The 18762-nt window shown below is 37.6% G+C and overlaps 2 pseudogenes across 1 annotated transcript; both read right to left on the minus strand.

Annotated features, from left to right (window-relative positions):
- Nucleotides 1–1897: 1897 nt before the first annotated feature.
- Nucleotides 1898–3432, minus strand: LOC105536058 (annotated as a pseudogene). The gene has a single exon (XR_001005534.1). The product of XR_001005534.1 is annotated as an ATP synthase subunit beta, mitochondrial pseudogene (transcript).
- A 409-nt stretch (nucleotides 3433–3841) lies between these two features.
- On the minus strand, nucleotides 3842–8486 carry LOC105536059 (annotated as a pseudogene).
- Between the last annotated feature and the right edge of the window lie 10276 nt (nucleotides 8487–18762).

The following is an 18762-nucleotide window of genomic DNA, read 5'->3' on the forward strand; positions in this document are numbered from 1 at the left end:
AATTTTGGCTTTTTCTCATCTAGCTGTTTCTTCAATATAAGTTTGTTATGATTTTGAGCCTTTGTTCTCTAATCTCAAAAAATGTGGATTCTTAATAGTTTTTGTGGTTGTATAGCATGCTCAGGCTCTGGAATCAGACAGTCCTCAGTTCTGAATTCTAGTCATTTAAGAACTGCATGGATTTGGGCAAGCTATTTAATCTCTTCTATGTCTTCTATGCTACAGTTTCCACATCTATATAATGGGGATAGTTGTAGTACCTACCTCATAGCACTTGTGAGAAATAAATGACATTTTCCATAAAAGCATGGTATACGTACAAAAACAGACATATAGACCAATGGAACAGGATATAGAACCCAGAAATAAAGCTGCACACCTACAAACATCTGATCTTCAACACTAGTAAGCAATGTGGAAAGGACTACCTATTCAATAAATGGTGCTGGAATAACAGGCTAGCCATATGCAGAAGATCAAAACTGGACCCCTACCTTGCACCATATACAAAACTTAACTCAAGATGAATTAAAGACTGAAATGTAAGACCTAAAACTGTAGAAACCCTAGAAGAAAACCTAGGAAATACCATTCTGGACATCAGCCTGGGCAAAAACTTTGACTAAGTTTCCAAAAGCAATTGCAATAAAAACAAAAATTGACAAGTGGGACCGAATTAAACTAAAGAGCTTCAGTACAGCAAAAGAAACTATTAATAGATTAAACAGACAACCTACAGAATGGGAGAAAATATTTTCAAACTATGCATCCAAGAAAGGCCTACTATCCAGAATGTATAAGGAGCATACATGTTGAATTCAACAAGTAAAAAACAAATAACCCCATTAAAAGTGGGCAAAGGTCATGAACAAACCTTTCTCAAAAGGAGACATACATGTGGCAAACAAATATATGAAAAAAATGCTCAGCATCACTAATTATTAGAGTAATGTAAATCAAAATCACACTCAAAACCGGTGAGATTCATTGGTTAGAATGGTTATTATTAAAAAAATAACAGATTTTTACAAGGTTGTGGAGGAAAAGGACTGCTTATACACTGTGGGAATATAAATTAGTTCAGCCACTGAGAAAAGCAGTTTGGAGATTTCTCAAAGAACTTAGAACTACTATTTAACCCAGCAGTTCCATTACTGGTATATAACCCCCCTAAAATAAATCATTCTACCAAAAAGACACATGAACTTGTATGTTCATCACAGCATTATTCACAATAGCAAAGACATGGAATGAACCTAGGTGCCAATCAACAGTGAAGTGGATAAAGAAAATGTGGTATATATACACCATGGATTGCTACACAGTCTTAAGAAATAATCAAATCATGTCCTTTCAGCAACATGGATGCAGCTGCAGGCAATTATCCTAAGCAAATTAATGCAGAAACAGAAGGCTAAATACTGAATGTTCTCACTTGTAAGTGGGAGCTAAACATTGAGTGCACATGGACATAAAGATAGGAACAACAGACACTGGGGATTACTAGAGGGGGAAGGGTGGGATGGAGAAGAGGTTTGAAAAACTACCTATTAGACACCATGCTCACTACCTGGGTGACGGGATCTTTTGTATGCCAAACCTCAGTGACATGCAATTTAGTCATGTAACAAACCTGCACATGTACATACTGAACCTAAAATAAAAGTTGGAAAAAAGCAGATGGAATAAAAATTAGTTCTAATTTGGAAATTGAAAGTTATTAATAGCATTTTCATTTTTTGAGGAGTGTACATTTTATTGGAAACCTTAAATAATTTTCAGAAGACATCTTCAATCAAGTTTCTTGTGTGGCCTACACAGAAAACTGAAGCTTTTTGGATTAGGGGCAAGGAGACGGACAGTACAGAGGACAAGGACCCCTCACAATGAATGGCCTTCAGCTAGCTTTTGCCACAGCTTCTTCAATGGGTCCTAGCCTATAGAAGATCTGTTCTGGGAGATGGTCATATTCACCTGGCAAAATCTGCTAGAATCCTTTGATGGTATCCTTCAGGGGTACCAGCTTCCTCATATGACCTGTAAAGACCTCAACAACCTGGAATGGCTGAGACAAGTAACACTGTATTTTCTGTGCACAGGACATGGTCAATTTGTCATCCTGAGAAAGTTCATCCATACCCAGGATGGCAATGAGGCCTTGGAGGGATTTGTAGTCCTGCGGGATCTTTTGCACCCCATGGGCCACATCATAATGCTCATCGCCAACAATGTTGGGATCTATGATACAAGAGGTGGAATCTAGAGGATCCACAGCTGGACAGATGCCAAGTTCAGCAATGACATGGGACAGCACATCCAAATGAGCAAAAGTAGTAGCAGAGGCAGGGTCAGTCAGGTCATCAGCAGGCACATAGATAGCCTGTACAGAGGTGATAGATCCCTTCTTGGTGGTGGTAATTATTTCCTGCATAGTACTCATGTCAGTGGTCAGGGTAGGCTGATAGCCCACAGCAGAATGGATTCCGTCTGATAAGGCAGACACCTCTGCACAAGCCTGGATGAAGCAACAGATTTTATCAATAAATAGCAATACATCTTGACCTTCTTGATCTGTGAAGTATTCAACCACAATCAGTCCAGTCAGAGTTACCTGGGCACGAGCACCAGGTGGTTCAATCATTTGACGTATACCAGCACTATCTTGGAGGTGGCATGTTTTAAGCTGATAACATCAGATCACAGAATAAATCATTGCCCTCACGGGTCCTGTCACCAACACCAGCAAACACTGAGTAAGCACCATGGGCTTTGGCAACATTGCCTACTAACTCCATGATCACTACAGTCTTGCCAGCTCCAGCACCACCAAAAAGTCAAATTTTGCCAACCTTGGCATAGGGAGCTAGCAGATCTGGTGACCTTGATATCAGTCACCAGAATTTCCTGCTCAACACTCATTTCCATGAACTCAGGAGCCTCAGCATGAACGGGAGCAAACTGTGTGGTTTTGATGGGACCTCTTTCATCAGGTTCCTTAATGACATTCATGATTCTGCCCAAAGTCTCAGGACCAACAGGAATTTTGATTGATGCACCAGAATCCAGGACTTTCTGGCCTCTAACCAAGCCTTCTGTACCACCCACAGCAGTGGTCCTTACTGTGCTCTCACCCAAATGCTGGGCCACCTCCAAAATCAGCCTGGTCTTCCTGCCTTGCACTTCCAGGGCATTTAGGGTATCCCATCAAACTGGACATCCACCACTGCATTAATGACTGCCATGATGCTCCCAGTGAGAGCGTCTGCCTTCAACGAAGGAGATGCTTGTGATGCATTGTCCCTGGCAGGATGGACTGCTGTGGGAATGGCCTGCAGTAAGAGTTGAGCTATGGAATAGCGATGCTGAAGGACTGAGTCCCTGCAAGGCCCTAGAGACTGAGGCAGCAGCCACAGGACCAACAAGACTCAACATGGTAGAGTCCGGGTGGAGTCTAGCACTTTCAATTTTGAAAGGTATTACTTTTGTAGAAACTACTTTTTTTTTTTCCTGCAGAAAAGCTCTAAAATGTGATCAAAACAACTCTTTCTAAATTTACTTACATTTCTTTAGCTAAGCCATGTAGTATGTATTCAATTTTTCAATGTAAATGCTTTGAAGAAATATGTATTTTGAGCATGTAAAAACTAGAGGTGGTTAAGAGCTTGGCATTAACTTATGATGGGTAAAAGAAGAAGTGGTCAGAAATGTTTTTCAGACATTTCTTATTAAATTTGTTTTAAAAATAAACCGACTAATTTCTCTGTCCATTTCAATTTATGATTTTGCTGCAAATATTTATGGATTTTTATAAACCTTTTGTTATTTGTTTCCTTATTTGCTGTTATTGATCTTTAGAATACGGATTGGGTAATTCTTTCTTATAATTGAAGTCGAATATAGAGAAGAAGCCTACTGAAGAGCTTTATGATATCATGTTACACCAGATACTCAGTAAATAGCTGCATGATATATGAGCAATTATTTAAAACAGACTTTACCTTTTAGAGACATTTTAGGTTCAAACTTGAGCAGAAATTACAGAGTTCCCTTCCATGCACAGACTCCTCCACAGTCAACATCCCACACCAGAGTGATACATTTTCTACAAATGGTGAACCTACACTGATAACATTATCTCCGAAAGTCATGGCTTACATTAGAATTCAGACTTGGTATTATACATTCTCTAGGTTTGGATAAATATATACTGATATGCATCTACCATTGTAGTATATGGAATAATTTCGCTGACCTAGAAATCCTCTGAGCTTGGACTATACATCCATTTCTCACCCCCGACACCTGGTAATCACTATCTTTTTATTGTCTCCGTAGTTTTGCCTTTTCCAGCATGTCACCTGTTGGAATCATACAGTATTCAACCTTTTTATATATGCTTCTTTCACTTAGAAATATGCATTTGAAGTTTCTTCAGGCCTTTTCATAGCTTGATGGCTCTTTTTTTAATTGTTGAGTATATTCCATTGTCTGGATATACCACAGTTTTGCTGAAGGACATCTTGGCTTTTTCCAAGTTTTGTCAATTATGAATAAAGCTGTTATAAACATCTGTGTGCAGGGTTTTTTGTAGACATGAGTTTTAAACTCATCTAAGTAAATACCAATGACAGCAATTGCCAAATCACATGGTAAGAGTATGTTTAGTGTTTTAAGAACTGCCAAACTGTCTTCTAAGGTAGCTATACTACTTCGCATTACTACCAGCAATGAATGAGAGTTTCCATTGCTCCACATACCTGTCAGCATTTGGTGCTGTCACTGTTCTGGATTTTGGTCATTCCAAGGGATGTGTAGTGGTATCCCATTGTTGTTTTAATTTGAATTTTCCTAATGGCACATGATGTTGAACATTTTTTTTTACATGCTTATTTGCCATCTGTATATCTTCTTTGGTGAAATATCTGTTCTTGTCTTTTGCCCATTTTAAAATATTTTTGTATTATAGTAATTTAATTTTGTTCCCGTATTATATTAATTAATTTAATCTCCGTTGAAACACAGGGTTTAAAATGTGTAAAATAATTTCAGCTTTTGTTTTAAATTCAGGGTGTACATGTGCAGGTATGTTACATGGGTATGTTGAATGATGCTGAGGTTTGGGATACAAATGATCGTGTCACCCAGGTAGTGAGAATAGTACCCAAGAGTTAGTTTTTCAGTCCTCATGCCCCCCACTTTCTTTACTTGTTTCTCCAATAGTCAGTCTAGTGTCTAGTGTATAGTCCAGTCCAGTGTTGACACCTTTATGTCCATGAGTACCCAGTGTTTAGCTCTCACTTATAAGTGAGAACATGTAGTATTTGGTTTTCTGTTCCTGCATCAATTTGATTAGGATAATTATTTGATGATTTTTAAATCTGATTTTTTACTTTCTTATTTGTAAGTTATAAGAGTTAACTGTACATTTTAGATAATAGTCTTTTATTAGATATGTATTTTGCAAACATTTTCTCATAGTCTGTGGCATGTCTGCTCATCCTCTTGGTGGTGTCTTTCATAGAGAAGTTTTAAATTTATTTTAGTTTACATATATTGTTTTATTTCAGTAGCTTTTGGGGTATAACTGGTTTCTAGTTACATGGATGAATTATATAGTGATGAAGTCTGGGATTTTAGGGCACCTGTCAGCCTAGTAGTGTACATTGTAAAAGTAGTTTTCTATTCCTTCCCCCCTTCTACCCTCCCAACTTCTCAGTCTCCAATGTTCATATTACCACTCTCTATGCCTTTGCATACCCATAACTTAGCTCCTACTTAAAAGTGAGAAAATGCCATATTTGGTTTTCTGTTCCTGAGTTACATCACATAGGATAATGGCCTCCAGTTCCATCCAAGTTGCTGCAAAAGAGATGATTGCATTCTTTGTAATGGCTGAGTAGTCTTCCATGGTGTGTGTGGAACATTTTCTTGATGGGCATTAGGTTGATTCTATACCTTTGCAATTGTAAATTGTGCTGCAATAAGTACACATGTGCAGGTGTCTTTTTTATACAATGACTTATTTTCCTTTGGGTAGATAACCAGTAGTGGGATTGCTGGATTGAATGACGGGTCTCTTTTTAGTTCTTTGATAAATCACCATCCTGTTTTCCACAGAGGTTGTAAATACTACTTTACATTTCCATTAGCACTGCACATATGTCCCCTTTATACTACATCCATGCCAACATGTGTTATTTTTTGACTTTCTAATAATGGCCATTTTTGCAAGAGTAAGATGGTAGGTATCTCATTGTGGTTTTAATTTGCATTTGCCTGATGATTAGTAATATTGAGTATTTTTTTAATACACCTGTTGGCAATTTGCATATCTTCTTAGAGAAATTTCTGTTCATGTTGTTTGCCCACTTTTTAATGGGGTTATTTGGGGTTTTCTTTCTTACTGATTTGTTTGAGTTCCTTATAGATTCTGCATATCTGCATATTAGTCATTGGTCAGATGCACAGTTTACAAATATTTTCTCCCATTCTGTAGGTTGCCCATTTACCCTGTTGGTCACTTCTTTTGCTGTGCAGAAGCTTCCAGTTTAATTGGGTATCGTTTATTTAATTTTGTTTTGTTGCATTTGCTTTTGAGGTCTTACTCATAAATTCGTTGCCTAGGCAAATGTCCAGAAGAGTTTTTACTAGGTTTACTTTGGGAATTTTTATGGTTTCAGGTATTAGATTTAAGTCTTTAATCTATCTTGAGTTAATTTTTTTATGTGCTGAGAGGTCAGAATCCAGTTTTATTCTCCTATTCATGACTACCTAAGGACACTGAATCAAGTATCCATTCTGCAGTGTATATTTTTGTCTACTTTATCAAGGACAAGCTGGTTGTAGGTATTTGGTTTTATATCTAGGTTCTCTATTCTATTCTGTTGGTCTATGGGTCTACATTTATCACAGTACCATGCTATTTTGGTTACTATATCCTTATAGTATGATTTGAAGTTGGGTAATGTGATGCTTCTAGATTTGTTCTTTTTGCTTAGAATTAGTTTGGCAATTCAGGCTCTTTTTTTGGATTCATATAAATTTTAGGATTGTTTTTTCTAATTCTCTGAACAATGATGTTGGCATTTACATAAGAATTGCATTAAGTCTGTACATTGTTTAGCATAGTATGGTCATTTTCCCAATATTGATTCTTGCAATCCATGAGCAGTGGATGTTTTTCTATTTGTTTGTGTCCTCTATGATTTCTTTTTTTTTTTTTTTGCCGGTGGAAAATAACTTTTATTGAGACCCCACCAGCTGCAAAATCTGTTCCTGGCACTAAATAAGCTTCTTCCTTTGCAATTTGGTTTTTCTTGAGTGGTCCCATGAATACTTTCTTCTCCTCCTTGATCTGGAACTGCCCATGGCCAAACTCGAAGGTGGTGTCAATGAACTTAAGGTCAGTCTTCTCCAGGGCCCGCTGTTTGGTCTGCACCAGCAAGGACTTGTGGAGGGTGAGCACTCACTTCTTGGTTCCCACCAAACAGCCTTTCAGCATGACAAAAGTTATTGGTCACTTCACCATAGTGGACAAAGCCACCCAGGGGGTTGATGCTTTTGTCAGACAGGTCATAGTCAGTGGAGACCTTGTCCTTGATCAGTTTGATGTCATTGATAAGGTAGCCCTGGCCAATTTTATAGATCTTCTTGTTGATCTCAGTGCAGTGATGGTAGCCTTTCTGTCCAGTGCATGCCACAGGGAAGGCTGCATGAGCATGATGCCATGCTCTAATGCAGATCACCTTGCACAGGCCTCAGGGGGTCTTGAGGGGCAGCCTCTTGCTGTGCCAATGACTGGTGACTCCTTTGTAACCTTTGCCTGTGGTCACCCCAATGATGTCGATTATCTCATCCTGTCCAAACACTTGGTTCACAGGTACCTGCTGCTCGAGCCTCTCTCGGGCTCAGTCCAGCTTCTTGGCCATGGTGCCTCGGTTCACTTGGATCTCCATCAGGTGGGCCTTCTGGCACAGAGGAAGTGGGTGCCTCTGGGTGTGGGCAATGACGTGGATGACTTGGCAGTACTTCTTCATGCTGCTGAAGTCCTTCTCCAGCTGCTTCTTGCCATCCTCATACTGCCATTTCTTGCAGTACTTGAGAAAGGCCTTCTTCTTAGATTTATGCCAGTCCTTATAGCCCTTTGCACTCATTACTGATGTGCTCAGCAAAAATGGTCTTGAAGTTCCGGAAGCCTCAAGGGGTTTCCCTGTCACCCACATTGCCCACAACCACCATGGGTGATGTCTCCACAATGGACACAGCCTCTACCACCTCCATCTTGTTCACCTTGGATTCTGGCCTGTCGACTTCCCACATGATGCAGGTCATGCCAGCCTTGTATCCCAGGAAGGCTGTGAGGTGGACCGACTTGGAAGGGTCATCTTAAGGAAGCAATTCACCTTCCCATGGTGCCTGCTGCTGCACTTCCAAGGCAGGAAGCCGAGGGACCCATGTCTGGGAACAGAGAACTTTCTGTGAGACATCATACTGTCAAATCCCGCCAGTAGAGTCATCTATGATTTCTTTCATCAGTGTTTTGTAGTTCTCCTTGTAGAGATCTTTCACTTAATGATAAAGTATATTCCTAGGGTTTTTTTTTTTTTTGCAGCTATTGTTAATGGGATTGAGTTATTGATTTGATTCTCATCAGTGCTACTAATTTCCTCTTCTAATATAAATTTGACATATGACTCCAATTTCATTACTTCTTCTTGAGGAATCTTTGTTTAGTCATGACACCAAGACAAGGTTTGCCAAATAGGACAAATAGATACAGGACATTTTGTTAAATTTGGATTCCAGATAAATAACAAATAATGAGACACACTTATAATAAAAATCATAAAATTTATTATTTACCTAAAATTCAAATTTAATTAGGTGTCCTGTATTTTATCTGGCAACCTTAACTCAGAATTACTTTGTTTCTACACCCCTTCAGATTAAGATACTGCCCCACCCGCCAACACACAAATACATTCTGGATGGTCTTCAGTAGCATAGAACACTCCAAATAGATATCCTCTGACTTTCCCTTGATAAGTTCAGACGATTGACTAGAAAAAGAGATTCTCTTGCGTATTGCAAGTAGACATCTTCTTTTGAGAGAAATCCTCTCCCTCTGGTGAAATTTTCTGACAGTCATTCTGGCTATTTTCCCTATTCAGAATAAACCAGACCTCAGAAAGTGTGCATCCATCCTTTCTTTACTCTGGCACTTGACATTCTGTCCCAGGTCTATACTGGGAAGAGCAGCTAGTTCAGGTCATCTCTTATAAGTTTTAGCATTTTCCAAATTTATAAGAATATTCTTATTTTTTAATTTTAATCATTTTTGTGAAATTATGCATGTTGTGTTTTTAGATTAATAATTAATAGCTGTAGAAGAATTATTTACTTTAAAAGGCTTGGAAATTCTATAATTCTATAATTCTATAGCTGTAGAAGAATTATTTACTTTAAAAGGCTTGGAAATTGTGACGTTGATTAGGAATTTCTTCCTTCAGTCCTGGGACACTGAAACATGTTCTTCCCTATAGAAAGTAGGGCCAGTAAGGTAAATCATAAATATGGTAGCAGATTGAGCACCTCCCTTTGTTGAGTTCACCCTCGCACTGCCTTGATTTCTGAAAAGAAGTAATTCAACAACTAACTCTCCTGACCTCTCTTCACAAAACCAGGATAGGTTTTGTAACTTGCTTTAGTATTTTCAAAGTGTGGACAGCGCTATCATTTTAGGCTTACCGATGCTCCAAATCTCCAGATGGCCAGTTTACAGATCTAATGTACTAGAAAGGGCCCAGAACAGAGTATTTTCCAAAGCAACCAAGACCCACACTAAGCATGTTCCTGACACTGTAAGTAGCATACAATGTAGCAGGCTCTTCCTAAATGAAAACATCGTAAGACAAAATTACAACAAACTTAATTATAGATCTAATTGGTTTTTATTCACAATTCATTCATCAGGGTTACTTTCATTCTACAAAATAGAATGATAGCTGCTGGACAATATCAGAACAGTGGGTTTTATAGGGTGGGAATTAGAAAGTAAAACAATAGGTAAAAAGCTCATTGGTTAATATAAGGTTATTTTGGTTATTTTTCTGTAAGGGTTGAAGCAGAAGGGACTTCCTTATTATGCTAATGCAGGTAGACTGGAATCTCCTAATTTCAGGAAAAACTGGTCTGTTCAGGATCTATTTGCTTCCTTAAAGCTTCAGTTTGATTACGTGACATTTAGCATGAGTGACTCAATTTTGATTTGGTCTGGTCTGTTGTGGCTTAGTACAGGGGCTCAGTACAAAATAATGGCCTCCCATCATTTTTGTTTAAAAGAAGTAAGAAACGGCAAAGGATGCAGAACCTTTTATTTGAGGGACCAGAGGACAGGTAGAAGTGTCATTGAATCAAGGCTTCCTAAATCTTTCTTAAATTCTGCTTTCTCATGCCTCTTTCAATTATCCTGTTATTATCTTCCCCATAGTGTCCAGTTCCTCTTAAGTTCTGCTCCAGATTGATTTACATTTCAATTTACTCACAATTCACTGTTTTAATTCCTGTGCTCAGTTTACCTTCTTCCCACTGCCAGGTTCTGCCTACTAACAGCTTCATAATTGAATCCATTTTGTCTAGCTTTAGTCCCAAGCAGCCCTTTTTAGAACTGACCAAGGATTGGGTATATACCTAGACAGGATGCTTACAAGAGAAAACATTCTCCAAAGACACACATATTTACTTTACAAACAGTGTAAAGTATCACTTTTTGTGCTTATCTCCATAAACGTGAGAGAATGAGTTACCTGGTTCCAAGAATGAATGACTTAATTAGGGATTCATCACCCTAATCACCCTTCTGTTTGTCAACCTTTTGTTTTTCAAATAATTATTCTATATGTATGAACAATTTGTAATAATTAAAAGTACGGTAAGTACATCTTTCTGAAAATATATTAAAATGTTCAAATATGGAAAATAATAAATAAAATGTTAAATAGACAAAAATCTATAAAAATCATCTTTATGAAATACAAAATCAATAATGCCCCTTGATTCTGATAAGTGCACAATTTTTTTGGGGAGAAAAGTTAAAAAATATCCATTGCTGTAGTAAAAACAAAGGATCAAAAGATTTTTTAAAGTGACAGGAATAAACTTATGGCCTGGCAGAAAAAGCAACAAAACAACTAATGCTGAAAAATGATTTCTAAATGGTAAAAAAAGTGATTGTAAATGATTTATGACCATATTATTTTGATTTGGAAAGTTTGTTTTCAAGGAAACTGTTTGAATCTTCTCAACTGAGAAGTTTCCATTTGTCTTCTACAAAGCTCTCAAGATTTGCCCCAGCAGGTATCTGAGTGACAGCAGGTACAGTAATACTCCTTCTAGTTAGTATCTGTGGCGATACAAGAAACTCAAGCATTCCTTTAGGAGGACAGTGTCAGAAACCCTAGGAGCCTAGGAACTCTCACTAGAGACGTTTCAACTGTCACGTGACTCAGGAGACTGCCTCAGGCTTCTCATGTGCTTATTTAGACTGTAGGCTTCTAGCTAGAGCAGAGTAAATACCCTCTATTGCTGTGTAACCTGTGAATGGTGATCTCTGTCTTTTTACATTATCATGCTTCTTCATTCACACAAGTGTGGTTTGTGGAGATTAAATGTAAACCTCATGTTTGTTACCTAGACATGCAGACTCTTATTTCCAAACCCAAACCTGAAATAGGAATCAGAATATTTTCAGACTTTTCTTTTCTTTCTTTCCTTCTTTTTTTTTTTTTTTCAGATGGAGTCTAGCTCTGTCGCCTAGGCTGGAGTGCGGTGGCACGATCTCGGCTCACTGCAACCTCCACCTCCTGGGTTCAAGCGATTCTCCTGCCTTAGCCTCTCGAATAGCTGGGATTACAGGCACCCACCACCATGCCCAGCTAATTTTTGTATTTTCCGTAGAAATGGGGTTTCACCATGTTGGCCAGACTGGTCTTGAACTCCTGACCTCGTGATCCGTCCGCCTCAGCCTCCCAAAGTGCTGGGATTACAGGCCTGCGCCACCGTGCCCGGCCTAGATGTTTTAAGAATAATCCATTCACATCACAGTAGTGAGTGAGGATTTCAGGGAACAGATGAAGTTTATTCCTCAGTGTTTCACCAGGAAAACCTGCATTGGCCACATTCTCCAACCAGAAGGATTCCCCTCTATATTCTTCTTCCGGGAAGCCTCTAAATTTCTCTAGATCTTGTCCTACTTGGCTGTCAGCCCCCCTTCACCCCCATCACAATAGAACAATTATAAATCAAATGTAAGAATCTCTCAGTTTCTAAAGCTAAATTGGAACACCCTACCCTTTACTGAATTCTGCCTTGAAAAATGCAAAAAGACATTTAGTATTCTAAAGCTAAAAACAGCACTCAGAAAAAAACAATCTCCTCCACTTAGTATAACTCACTTCCTTAAAAGGCAATAGAGAATTTTAAGTAAACACTGTTTTCCTATGGATACATATACAATATAAATGGGCATATTAGTGTTGTTGTTAGGTAGGATGGAGACATTGAGTCTCATGTTACTTCATTAGCAGTATCCATTCAGATAACCGCTGACAGATATCTATTAGAAGCAAATAGAAACAGTAGCAAATAAAACATAACATACATACAGCATGCTGTCACTCATCTAGGGATTAAAGTCACTTGGACCCATGGAACTGGCATTTGGACCAATAGGAATGTACTGGTCAATGTTTCACTGATTACAAGCTGATTGTAAGCATTGCATTACAGCCTTATACCAATTATCAAAACTAGGTTATTCAATGTTAGTAGTTGATATAGAATTTTAAGACTCTCATCAGCACATTAGAGCAGTTTGCTGCAGAAAGGTGTGCATTAGGCAGATGTGTTTGTACCACCTGCTTTCTGTCTTAATAATGCAGATAACAGTTACGGGGCCCTATTAAGTGCTGGGTGCATTTTTGATGTGTTTTCTGATTTAATCCTCACAATATCCCCCTGACATGAATATAATTATCACATTGTATAGATGAAGAATGTGAGACATGGAGAGATTAAGTAACTGACTAAAGATCAAATAGCTAATAAGTTGTCAAGCCCAAGATGTGAATACAGGTCGGCTTTGACTTCACACACCCTATATTTATCACTACAATATAAATCTCTCTGGCATCTGGCATTCTGATTTTTTTAAAAAAGAAAATAAAAAGAAAGAAAATAGCCCAAAGTGGGAAGATTAAACTTTGTTTGGAGACTAGTATTTTCCCTCACCAAGAGGCTCAGCTACATTTTACTGGTGGTACAATGTAAAGACAGTGCAAAGGGAAAATAGCTGGGTGACAGGTGGGATTGCTAAACAACAGTTTATGAAATCCAGTAAAACCATGGCGATGGAACACAATGGTCCCAGTCACGAACCTATTCAATATTCAAGAGTAAAGACACAGCTATCAGGAACATCTGGTAAGATAAATCAAGAGTGCTATAAACTTTGGAAATACAAGGCATCAGTATCATTATTGTTATTACCAGCACATATGATACAAATAATCAAAACAATCAGTGCATTTAAAATAATTGCGTCATTAAAAATGTCATTGTCACATATAGAAACTTTATTTTCCTTGACAAACAAATTTTCTGCTTTCTTTTCTTACTAAACACAACTCTTCACTTTGATTAAAGAATGGATCTGTGCTACACCAGAACACTTTGCATTTTAAAGCATTTTGGATTTACAATGTGCTTCCTGACAATGTATTTCTGACGATGCTATAACAGATAGTATCATTCCCATTGCATAGAAAGAAAAATTGGGGCTTTAAGGAATTTAAGCAACTTGTCCAAGGCACACTGTTAGTCAATATCACATCCTAAACTTCCACAGAGGTCTACTTCTAGACAAGAGCTTCTTCCAGTCAAAGTACTTTTTATAATTCCCTAAGCCACATACGTATCTGAGAATCTGACCAAGCTCGTGGTCCCTTCCTCTGTCCTTTTTGATGATTGTGTCATCTCCCTGGCCTTTGTCAGTTATTACATACACCTCACCCCAAATGTCTGCATCCTGAGTTTGATCACAAAAATGGACGCTTGATCTAGCAGCAACTCAAAACCCTGCTTAACTTTCTGCCTTGCACTAACCTGCACCCATCCACCTTCTCTATGCTCAAACCAGCACTTTAAATAATGAAGTCAGGAGCCATTATTTAACAAGACCCTTTCAGGCTAGAGTAACACCTTTGTTCCTCTTTCTTATTCCCAAGATTGTCTATGTAGGGTAGGCTTCCACATTTGATATGAAACATATCGGTTAAGGACTGTGTACAGTACTTTAGGGGGTAAGAACTCATATTTACTGAAGGTGTGATCATTCAATTCTCCGTCATCTTATGTAAATCAGAAGACATAAACCTCATTTTTCCAGTTTCAGTTTGATATGCACCATTGACATTATAGCTAGAAGGATCTACTTTGATATGCACTGTTTACAGCCAGAACTGCCTATATAATAAAACATATGAGAAAAGCTGCAATGTCAGAATCCAACCTTTCTGTGAGGTGTAATGCTCTAAAAATTCTTTTGGAGATAATTATGATGACTGAACATGCATGGATATGAGATACACACAATCGTGATCACCTTTGACCAGTGCCTCCTCAATGTGGTCCCAGTATTTGGAGAGTGCAGTGGGGCTCAACTCTGTTTGAATGGCTATTCACATGTTACAGACAATAGAGGGTATCCACACTTGCAGTGATACAATGCTTGGCTATTTCCTAATGTCATGCATTTCCTTATAGGTCTTCTGAGGGTCTTCTATACTTATAAAGTCCTCAGTTTACCACTTCTTGTTACACTTAAGTATTATGGAAGAACATCCTAGGAAGAACATACAAGGAGGCATCAGACTGGTATGTTCAGTGAACTAAGCACAACATCTGAAGTCTCCTCAGTTTTTTAGTGGACACTAAAGTTGGTGGTGGTGGTATTCCTTGTACCAGATCACAGAAAACTCTATCAGGAGCAACCTAAGCCAGATTAAGAGTTAATAGGAAGGAAGCCAGATCTCTATAGCTTATTGGATTACTGTCCAAATAAATTACAGATATAGTTAATTACATTATTCCTCTAGGGACTAAGATCTTCCACATGGTGTTGTAAAATCATTTTTTTTCAGTATCAGAACCTTTTCTTCACATATTACCTCAAACCCATTTTGTAATTTGGTTATTTAGTTTGTTTTGCTTGTAGGTAAAATCTGTTAGTGATATATTATCTCAATGTTTATCAAATAAAGTTTCAATTATTCTTTTATTTTTGAAGGATAGTTTTTCCAGATATAAATACTGGGTTGACAGCCTTTTTATTTAATCATTTTGAATATGCCATCCCAATGACATCTTGGCCTCCATGGTTTCTGATGAGAAGTCAGCTATTATATTTTTGAGGATACCTTGTATATGATGAGTCACTTCTCTCTTGCAGCTTTTAAGATTTTTTCTTTGCCCTTGCTTTTTGACAGTTTGACTATGATGCACTCAGCTGTGACTCTCTGTGTTAATCCTAATTGGAGTTCTTTGAGCTTCTGGGATATGTAGGTTAATGTTTTTCACCAAATTTCATAATTTTGGTGATGATGTCTTCAACGTTCCTTCTTTCTCACTTCTCTCCTCTCCTAGAATCTTATGCCTGTGTTGGTGCTCTTGATGTTGTTCCATAGGTTCAAGTTGCTCTATTTATTTTTATTCATCTTTTTTTCTGTTTCTCAGACTGTATAATATCAATTGACCTATCTATATCTTGCTCACTCCTTTTTCCTGCTAGTTCAAACCTGCCGTTGAGCTCCTTTGTGAAAATTTTCTTTTTAGTGGTACTTCTCTTCATAATTTTGATATTTTTAAAATAATTTTCATATCTTTATTGATATTCTCTACTTGGGAAGACATAGTTTTCATACTTTCTTTTAGTTCTTTATACATGGTTTCCTTTAGTTCATTGAACATATTTAAAATGGCTGATTTAGATTCTTTGTTTACTAAGTTAAATATTCATGCTTCCAGAAAAAGTTTCTATTGATTGTAGGATGTTTTTCTGTGTATAGGCCATAATTATCTATTTTTTTTGCATTCTCATAATTTTTGTTAAAAACTGGACATCTTCAATAATATAATGAAGCAATTCTGGCAATGAGATATCCCTTACTACAGGTATGGCAAACATAAGTAATTACTGCTCATAGATGTTTAATGTCCTAATTACCCAGAATCTTCTATTATAACAGATTATATTGCAAAAGGGAATTAAGTTTGCTTATGCAATCAACTTTGCTAATATGCTGACCTTACAATAGGGAGATTATCCTGGATTAACTGAGTGGTCCAATGTAATTACAAGGTTGTGTAAAAGTGGAAGAGGAAATCAGAAGAGATAACCTAAGAGATGGTAGCATGACAAAAGACTGGGGCCACACAAGGAATGTAGGTGGAATCTGGAAACTGGAAAATGTAAGAAAAAAAGATTCCATCCTAAGACATACAGAAAGAACATGTTCTTGCTGATAACTTGATTTTGGTCAGCTAAGACCCATTTTAGAATGAGTCTTTCCAGAACTATAAAATAATAAATTTTTGTTGCTTTCCAAAACTATATAATAATAAATTTGTGTTGTCCTAAGCCACTAAGTTTGTGTGAATTAATAACATCAGCAGGCTGTTAATGTACTAGGATTTCTTCTTGTTGCTAGTTTGTTTTTGTTGTTGTTTGTTTAATGACTTTACTGAACCAATTCTGTAGTCTGTATTTTTTGTCATGTACAGCAAATTCTCTGCTCAGTTAGCTTAGTAGTCAATGATAAAGTAGGGATTTCCTTAAATGCCTTGAACCATTAAGTCTCCCAGCCTTTACCAAGAAGCTCTGTGTATGTGTTGAGATATACCTTCAGTGCTCCAGCAGGCAGTTTACAATTCTGCCTTTGCCTTCATTTCCTACTTGTGCAAAACCACAAGTGAGAGATTAGGGCCTTCTCATGTCTTTCTTGAATATGTCCAAAGCCTTGGACATATGCATGGCCTTCTAAATTCCCAAGAATATGTTGTAGGTTTTCCAAGCCCCATATGAAACCCTCATTCTCCAGTTTTTTTCTTTTAATTTTTTTTGTAACCTCTTATTAGCCCTAACTTCTTCTAAGGCAGCTGTTATGTTAAACACTTGCCTCTGATGTTTTTGACAAATGCCTTGGCAATAGAGTTTTTCAGAGTGATCTCTGAGTCGTGTCAAATAAATATAAACCTTGAGCATGAAGCTTTTCAGTGAGTTTCCAGACAGGTCAAATTGTAGTAATTCTCTGGGTGAAGCTTTTGGGGATCTCCAAATGCATCCTCCACTCCCACTCCACATTTGCTGCTATGTTGCTGGTTTTCACAGGTACTATAGCACTGGGGCTATTCATTTCCAAGGATACCATGAAGGTAAAGAGTGGGGGATATAACAAAGGCAAGTTAAAACACCATGAAGTTCACATTTCTTGTTGAGATTCAACATTTTTCTTGAATAAGCACTTCTCAGTTATTGCAAATATTTAGTTAATTTCCAGTTTTGAAAATTTGTTTGACATATTTTACCAGTGCTCTTGTAGCTGCTATAGGGAAGATTTTTTTTTCTTGTCATTTCAGATGGCCCTGTCTTTTCTAATTTAGGTGGAGATTTTCTTGGTTCTAGGTATTGTAAATGATTTTTTATTGAAACCTGGGCATTTTGGGTGTTATGACACTATGGACCTTATTTAAATCTTTTTTCTCCCATGCTGTCAGGAAAAGAGGGGTACTTCCTCATTTCTTCTAGATGGGAGTAGAATTCCAGATTCTCCACTTGACCTTTATTAATATCCAGTGGTAGAGGCTTATTCTTACTGCTGAATGTAGGTAGGAGTTGATGCTGTTTCTTGTAAAGAAGTAGATAGTTTTCATAGCCCTACATATTAGTAAAAACTTTCCCAGAAAGAACACTCCAGGCCCAGAATTCTACCACACATTTAAGGAAGTAATAACACCAATTTTCCACAATCTACTCCAATAAAAGAACCAGAGGAAACACTTTCCTACCATTCTGTAATGTGAGCAGTACTCTGATACAAAAATAAAACAAAACAAAGTTTGCAAGAAGACTACATCAATATATATTGTGAATATAGATACAAAAATCTTTACTAATATTTTAGCAAATCATATATATGTGTGCATTTATGTATATATATGCTATATATATTATATATATACATACACACACAAATGATATGTTATGTTTATTTTATTTATTTGAGACAAGGTCTTGCCTTGTCACCCAGCCTGGAATGCAGTGGCATGAACACAGCTCACTGCAGCCTCAACCTCCTAGGGTCAAGTGATCTTCCTGCTTCCACCTTCTGAGTAGCTAAGACTACAGACATGTACCACCATGCCCAGCTAATTGCTTTAAAATTTTTGGTAAGATGGGGTTTCACTTTGTTGCCGAGACTCGTCTTGAACTCCTTGGTTCAAACAGTCCTCCTGCCTTGGCCTCCCAAAGTGCTGGGATTACAGGCATGAGCCACTGCCCCTGGCCCAATAATATTGTAGGTTATAACCACATGGGGTTTATCCGAGGCATGCAAGTTTGGTTTAATATTGGAAAACTGATCAGTAGCATTCATCATATTAACAGTCTAAAAAGTACAGTCTATATGATCATCTCATTTACTGCAGAAA

Source organism: Mandrillus leucophaeus, unplaced genomic scaffold (assembly GCF_000951045.1).
Source record: "Mandrillus leucophaeus isolate KB7577 unplaced genomic scaffold, Mleu.le_1.0 Scaffold1538, whole genome shotgun sequence".
In the NCBI taxonomy this organism is placed as follows: Eukaryota; Metazoa; Chordata; class Mammalia; order Primates; family Cercopithecidae; genus Mandrillus; species Mandrillus leucophaeus.